Source organism: Tachysurus fulvidraco, chromosome 15 (assembly GCF_022655615.1).
Source record: "Tachysurus fulvidraco isolate hzauxx_2018 chromosome 15, HZAU_PFXX_2.0, whole genome shotgun sequence".
NCBI classification, from domain to species: Eukaryota; Metazoa; Chordata; class Actinopteri; order Siluriformes; family Bagridae; genus Tachysurus; species Tachysurus fulvidraco.
Genome location: NC_062532.1, coordinates 15,006,009 through 15,014,658, shown reverse-complemented (window position 1 = coordinate 15,014,658; position 8,650 = coordinate 15,006,009). Strand labels below are relative to the sequence as shown.

The following is an 8,650-nucleotide window of genomic DNA, read 5'->3' as shown; positions in this document are numbered from 1 at the left end:
TAAAATTAAATATTTAACACACATTAAGTTTATTTCAATCACAAACCTCAAGGTGAAATAAATGAAATGTGTAGGGGACTGTCTAGGAATGAGAGCTTTGTATACTTCAGTTCTAGGCTTTTTTTTTTACAAGCTTTCCAGTTTAATGCATTACCTCAATACCATGAAAGATTAATACTATATTATTATTAAAACTTTTCCTGTCTTTTATTACATGTAAGAAACAGATTAAAAATATTGCTCACTCACCTTCTTACTGACTTTAACAACTGATTCAGAGTCAGTAAAATGTGCTTTTATCATCACAGAAACTGCATAAGTGGTTCAGACCACCAGTTAAGTGTAATTTCTACCAAACTCCAAACCTCCTCTGTGTCACACCATTATGTGCTGGCTTTGCGGATGGCCTCAGTGAAGCATTAGCAGAAATCAATGCAGTGCTATGAAATAGTGCACTCCACTCATGTTTACTTCACACTAGTGCACCTCTTAATCCAGGCCTAATTAGTGACAAATCGATACGACAATTCCCAAGGGCCATAAACTAGGTGAGTGACAGATACAGACCCCTGTATGACACACCAACATGACATCACTTATGATTAACAGAACAGCATTTATAAGTTATGGCGATTCCCAGACCTGACTGCTCACAAATTAAACACCAAGGGCATTACTGCTGCAAATGCCACCACTCTTATAACCATCTGATATTGATTTAGGTCTCTCTTGAGAGAAGGTAAAACTTGGGCAGTCTTATTCTACCTTTCTTCAAGAACTTGTTTATGAAATCTGTCCAGAATAATCAATTTGAATATATATATATATATATATATATATATATATATATATATATATATATATATATATATATATATATATATATATCCTCCTAGCTATGATTATTCTTACACACAGAAACACAGCAGCTGATCTTCAGCATATAGATTTCATGTTAAAAGTAAAAAGAATTCCCTGGTTACATAGTTGACCAATTCTGACCCTATAGTACACAGATATAGAAAGGAAATTATTAATAATCATACTATCTGGTGTCATTCAGATGAAGTTCTCTATTAATTCTAGTTCCTCTCAATATTAATTCCTAATATCCTCATATCCTTGCCACCATCGCCACTGGATTGCTCATTAGGAATACATAAAAAAAAGTAAAGCAAATTTGAGACAATGTCCATTGTAAAACTGCTATACATAAACACACTCGTAGTCATATGTGTGCAAATGCATGAACTTAACATGATATCCTGATAAACAAACAAAAAAAGTTTCTATAATGTAAAGAGAAAGTACACAAGGCTGAGGAGAACTATAATAAATGGCAATAAAATCAGTTGTGCAGCAGAGTGCAGTAGTTCAAGTTTATCTTAATTATACCCTTTAGAATCCATCTAATGCAATGCAATTTTCTCCTGGTTCAAATGAGTTTGTGAATCTCCTCAGTTTAAACATGTACTGATATTTTTAAAGGTGTTCTTGAACCGATCAAAGGCTTTTTTGGATTGGTCCCATGTGGGCAGTGTACAATGTTCCACATGGTAATGTGGCACCAGAAATAATACACCACCCATTTTGATATGCAACATTTGAAGCGGGTCAATATTGACATGGTTTGTGTATTTTGGTAGGATAGATCTCGACACTGTACTAGTGTTTAGGGTGAAGTTCAGTTGTGGATAAGTGAAATAACTGACTCGTCTCAGGCACATTTTAAAAATACAACATTGCAGGATCTGAACTAATCGACCAGGTATGTAAAAATCTTATGCATTATTCATTATGCATAATTTCTCTATAATCTTTTTTTTTTAAGTCAGGTGGCTATTTAGCTTCAGACTTAATCAGTTCCTAAAAAACCTCAACTGTAACAGATGTGATTAATACTCATCAGTGTAAACTATCACTATCAAATATCATGCTAACTGAACTTTAGAGATTAGGAACAGATCTTCTATTAGTTCCCATGCTCATCTGTTCCCATGTTACAATCATGACATTGCTACAATAGATGCAGTACATAAATACAATGTACAGTATTCTGCAAAAGACAGTCACCCTGAATTTTTACATTTTATTTTAGATGTTTATTTATTTTATAACTTACTATTTTATGCCTTACTAAGTCATTAGTCTTACTAAGTATATTTCCAAACATTACTTTTGCCTATTAGGAATTAAATGTTCTAGAAAAGTCTATATTTGATTGTAAGTAAACAAAGTAGTGTTATATAATGGACCAATTTTTAGGCAAAAAAGACAAGTATGATAGTCAAAGGCTCCAAATGATCTGTGACAGGTTCTACAAGAGGCTTGGAAAAACATACCAGTTAATGTTTTCATAAAAACTGTAAAAAGTGTACCTGGGACTCTGGAATGAGACCAAAGGATTAACACAAAAAATAAGAAATTTCAGTGCTTTTTATAACAGCAAACATGTACAAACATTTTCATTACATGTACAACAATTTCATTACATTTGATGGTATATTTGGTTTACCGCATTTTGCCTAAACTAACCATTGTGTAACCACAAGTTGTGCTGTGCTATTAGGCTAATTGTGCTAAAATAAACACTATTTTATACTATTTTACTATTACATAAACATTATGTTAACATATCATCTTATGATAAATATTTATATTATAGCATATTCTTTTCACTTATTATTAATTATTAATTATTAATCGTATTAATCTTTGTATAATTTTAAACTTTTGTATTATGTTTCTTATGTTCTGTAAAGCTGCTTCGAGACAATGTCCATTGTTAAAACCGCTATACAAATCAATTTGAATTGAATTGAATTTTAAGTGAATTGAATTAATGACTTTCTTCTGAAGCTCTGTGACTAAGCTATTAAAATCAAACAATTGAGAATACTTCTATATGAATTTTTCAAGAATTAATAGAATTCGATAGAATTCATAGAGTTAATTAACCAATTCTAGTGATTATTAAGAATTCATATATTTTATATTAATTCTTTTGATTGTTTTTATTTGATTAATTCTATAGATTCAGTAGAATTAATCTATACCACCATTCCTTCACTGAATCTCTAAAAACTATTAATTTGATCCTGACTTTTATTAACAAGTATAATGTTGAAAAAAGGTTTAAAATTTTTTTTTTTTTTATATTTTAGAAAAAATATTAGCAATTAGAAAAAGTGGATAAGAATTAATGTGGGTTACCAAGATAAGCCCCTCGCCGTGCTTGAGCTAAGCTGCTTTGTCCTCAGCTAGCCAGCAGGGTAGCAGTTGACCACAGGCTATACAATTAAACAGAAATAGGATTCTAATGTGCTTATGCACATGCCTAATGATTCAGTTCAGCAAGTGGCCTACTAAAAGAAAAGTGGCCAAGTACATATAAGTAGTTTCAATGGCCAGGGATGGAGAAGGATTCTAATTACCCTCAAAAGTCCTTTTTGATATATGTGATCTGACATTTTTGTACATCTCATTCTTCTGTTGTTTAGTTTTTAAATGTACTTTTAAAATGTTTGTTCAGTTTTAGTGTTTTTGTGTGAGTATCCATGAGGAATCAGCTTTGTGTATTCAAAGGAAGCAGAAGCACTCCATGGACAGACAGGAAGTTGAGGGCAGCCGGAGACACACACACACACACACACACACACACACACACACACACACACACACACACACACACACACACACACACACACCAAAATGACCAAGACTGTGTACAGATGGCCCTTTAAGTCTCTTTAGTTATATTACACATTTTATATTAGATGTTTAATTATATTATTATTAAGTCATTAGTCTTACTAAGTAGATTTCTAAACATTACTTTTGCCTATTAAAAATGAAATGTTCTAGAAGAATTAATATTTGATTGTAAGTAAACAAAGTAGTATATAATGAACCACTTTTTAGGCAAATAGAAAAAGACAGAATGAAGGCAGTAAGGATTTAAATGCAAAAACAGGAGCAATTGTGATAGTTAAATTTGACAAGATTCAACACAATGCACAAAAACTGCCCTGTTGTTTTTTTTCAGTCACTCCATCCATCACTGTTCTACATACAAACAGATTGCTCTGATGGAAATAAAGGACATTGGGCAAGAATTTTGCATCTACAGAAAAACCCCCAGGGTGCTGCGGCACTTTAGTCTTATTTCCCTGTTACTCCCATCCAGTTCCTCTCCACTCCTGCGTTCCTTCAATGCCTGACATGGGGTCTGTGCCAGGGGTCATTCTTCACGTCATCAGGTCACTTCCCACACAGCCTTCCACGTTGCTTTCTGTTTCCCAGATGAATATTTCCTGAGCAACTGGGCATGCTCAGTACAGACTGGCCCTGAATCCCTGCTGTTATTCTCCAGCTCTCACCTGTGGCTGCCTGACGGGGGCTCTGGCCATTCCAAGATCATAAATCTGACACGGATGTTGTTTTTGGTTCTCGTCACTGTAGCGTGTGAACTGACTATTCAGCCAATGGCCTCGGCCATCCTCAGAGATTGTGCTGGTTTGTTATTTGAAGGACAGAGAGGGCAAGCAGCAGGGAGGCTTCAACAGCTCTACACTTCCGGTTCTCACCTTGAGCACAGTCCATCTGTAGAGAATATGTGCATTCCTGGGGTTTCTAAAAAAGTGCACACCCAAGCTGCTATCTGTGTCTTTCTTTTCATTTTCTCTCTACTTCTCCTCACTATTTACTGTTCAGTTTTTTTTCCACATTTTGCTTGCTTCCAAATAACACTAGTTCCTGAATGACTCTTAGCCTAGACTCTAATGCACTTGCATCCACCAGAATGACTCCCTTTAGGATTCAGCATCATTAGACAAAACAAATCTTACAGTTACATACTCAAGCAGCTTGTGAAGCTTATGCTTCCTTTTGGCTGCCATATATATGAAGTTCTGCAGCCAGCAGCTCTATTCCAAAGAGTCTTGATTAACTTTGTCTGGCTCCAAGCACACTTAGAAATGGCTCCTGCAACCTCAGCCGCATAATGCAACAATAAACTGTCTATCCTACCCATATTCTACACATGCACACTCAAACAAATTCCCCTTAAGATGCACCACTTCGGATCTTGAGGCAGCAGAATCGATGAGGTGCACTCTGTCCATAGTTTCCTGTTTACTGCGGGAGTCATTAATAGAGGGCTGGGAGGCACTGTATGGACCAAATATTGGGGATTGTCTATACCTCTTTATCTTTTTCTTTTTGACTCGACAGTCTGGGCCATTCAAGCAGAGTGTCTGCTTCCCAGACATTAGGAAATGCGCAGACAAGACTTTACAGTTGAAGAATGCATTCTTGCGACACTACGAGGCCAGGAAGGCACCCAGGGGAGTGTAAGTATATTTAAAGTCTAATGGTGGAAGATCTAACCCTTTTTACTGTACCTGTACACTGGGAAATCGACTTATGAGAAGTTTTCAATCAGTATAAACAAATAAATTATTTTATTGCTGCAAGTCTGATATAAAATTAGTCAGGTCACTGTTGACTTTCACTGTGAGATGTTTTTACCTCTGCTCGATAACCTTACACAGAATTATAGTGGTTGATTAACACCTTCTATATTAGATGCTTATGAAAAAACACTTAGGGCATTTCACAGAGCAGAAATGGGTTTGATATCAACATTTATTTTAAAGATTAATTATTTCAGCATTTGTGTGAATAAAAAAAAAATTAAAAATAAAAATGATCAACAAACAAACAAAAAATGTTAATCTAGCCCCTAATAGGCTTGGTAAAAATAGAAACAGATGAGTAATTACAAATTCCTAAAGTCCTGAGCATCTATTTTTATATTAACCACCACTGTGGAGTGTGACAGTGTGACATGACAAAGATATTCCATGATAAATTTGTGCAAAACAAGTTAAACCATTCCAGATTTAACTTTAAAACTATTTTTCATCTGTTTCTCTTGAGGACGTATACTTAAAAACATATCAATTATAAAACTTATTTGTCGTTAAACTTAGACATCAGTATGCTGTATGAAGTAAAGAATTATGCATTACACCATTTACTGAATTTACAGCTTTTCATTTCTAACAGCAGACCACAAATTTGTTTTCTTTTTTCAATAAAATAGGACTCCTGACATCGTTCAAGCACACTGTCTGAGCAATAAGTCATCAACTTACTTTTGACAGTTGTGGAAGTGCTTGGGGCCAACTCACTAAACTTCTGCTGCTGTTGTGGTTTTTCTTCCATGGACCCATAGACCACCAGCTAGCATTCACCTTCCTGTCTAATTATAATCTTTTGTTTTACATCCATTTAGTTTTGAGATTTGCGTTCTGTTTTAATCCCTCATACTCTGCCAGTTGCACACAAAAACACATGCATATTTGGATTCAGACAAAAAGCAATGCCAAATCCAATCCAAATATTTATAGAAGTTGGCAGCATGGACCATCCAAGGCATGCACACATAGAGTAGAGAATCAGACAGTGTAAATATGCTCTAGCTAATATAAATATAAATCTGCTAGACTATTTCTAAATTGTTATCAAGGCTACATAAAACATTGCCTTCTCCAAATATAGAAAGGCTACTGATAATAACAGAAATTGAGAAATATTTATATTCAGTTTGTCAGCAGCAATCCACACAGCACAGGATCCCAAAAACTAAAACAAAAATGATCCCATGCGGCATAACTGGTTCGTATTTGATGGTTTACATTAGTTCATAGAAATGTACAAATTAATAGATCTATACAAATCAAAGCAAGAATTTGTATTATTATTATTATTATTATTATTATTATTATTATTATTACTACTACTACTACTACTACTACTACTACTACTAATAATAATAATAATAATAATAATAATAATAATAATAATAATAATAATAATAATAATAATAATAGTATGTAAAAATGCTACCTACCAAATTATTATGAATGTAGCAAATAAAAGCAAAATCAACTGAGCTGAGTGCACTATATTTATAAATTATTTACATTTACCATTTATAAAAAATCGTTAACAGCAACTAAGCAGATAATAGCTAAATAGTGTGTTTAAAATTAGCTTGGCTGTCAGTCACCATAAGGGTGACATCGGCCATAGGGTTTAAGTTTACTTTATTTCTGAGGTCTGCAGGTTTGGGGGTTTTTTTATCTGTTTTTTTATCTGTTTTTTTGTTTTGTTTTGTTTTGTTTTGTTTTGTTTTGTTTTGTTTCTGAGTTTTTATTCCGCAGCAGTGTGTCCACCCCAACCCTGACCAGGACAAACTATATACATGTATTAATGCTGTTTTATAAACACATGATATACATTAACTCCCAAAGAATATGTACCTTTTGGATGAAGACATAAATTATGTTTATATATAAATATGTAAGTAAAAATATGCAGTAAAGATGACATAAAAATATTCATCTTTACTGCATTAGGACACACTATGCTCAAACATATCAGGGATCCTGTTGCAAGCCAGGGTTTACAGGGTTTACAGAGTTTGTCCAGTGAATTTTTAATATTATGAACACCTTCATCTACACATTAATATTGAAAGCAGGTTAAAAGTGAACATGAAACACAATAGTTGAGTGTGATCATGTATTTTTTTGTGCAAGAATAAAGTCTGAACATTTACTTGTGTCAAATTGTTCTTTTCATTCAGACTTGAAGCAATCACCTGTGAGGGCTTTCGTGTCTAAATGTTGACATGACATTTAGACATCTCGTCACATTCCTATCTCAACATTTGCTTTCATAGTGAACTTCTTAGTGAAGTACTTGTGCTTAGCACCCGCAGCATGATGAAGAACAAAACTGGAATCTCTGATATGTAATCTTTACTCTGCTTCAACTTACAAAATCTGTCAGTATGTCCAGATTTACAGTCCTCCTTTGTAACCATATACCTTGTCTTATTTAGTTTTGCTGTAGTTAATGAATAATAAGCTGAGACTTTATGGAGCTTATGACCCTTAAGATGATCCTTAAGCTATATAATGATAATAGACTCAGAATTATAACTGCTATGCTAGACAAAAAAAGAGAATCAGGGTTTTTTCTTGTTAGTGGAACACTACAAACCTATTTTTACTATTTAAATTCCAGGCAAATGTGTATAACTGTGTAATATGTGTAACTGTTCATTTGGATCCACATAGTTTTTTATCCACCCATCAAGCACATTTATAATTAAAAAATGTCATTAGATTCAAGATATTAATTACATTCAACATATAAAGTCTTTATCTGTAATTTATAGGACTAATTGTGTTTTTGTTATTAAGGTTTATATTAAATATAAAACAAGATCACAAAACAGGCTAATAACTAGGACAACTCATTTGTATTGCTGTGAATCGTGGTGAGTTATATTACTGTGACAAAATTTTAAAATTAATAAATAAAAAAATTAAAAAGACAGAACTATCATTATCAAATATTCTTTTTTCATTCATCTGTTCTCCAAAATTAATTTCACATGTCGCTTACTAACCACTACTTTCCTTCTATTACACTCATTTTATTTGAACCATATGCCTCTTGTTTTCCCTAAATGCCCTCATGCTCTTCACATATTCCACCTTTATATTCTCTCTTCATATTGTCTAACACACAGATGTGTGCTCTCTCTCTCTCTCTCTTTCTCTCTCTCTCTCTC

The 8,650-nt window shown here is 33.6% G+C and overlaps 1 long non-coding RNA gene across 1 annotated transcript; it reads left to right on the top strand.

Moving 5' to 3' along the window:
• The first annotated feature begins 1,619 nt into the window (after positions 1-1,619).
• Positions 1,620-7,626, top strand: LOC113638046. The gene is made up of 3 exons (XR_003439499.2): positions 1,620-1,768; positions 4,046-5,351; positions 6,107-7,626. It is a non-coding gene; the product is annotated as an uncharacterized LOC113638046 (long non-coding RNA).
• Positions 7,627-8,650: the final 1,024 nt, after the last annotated feature.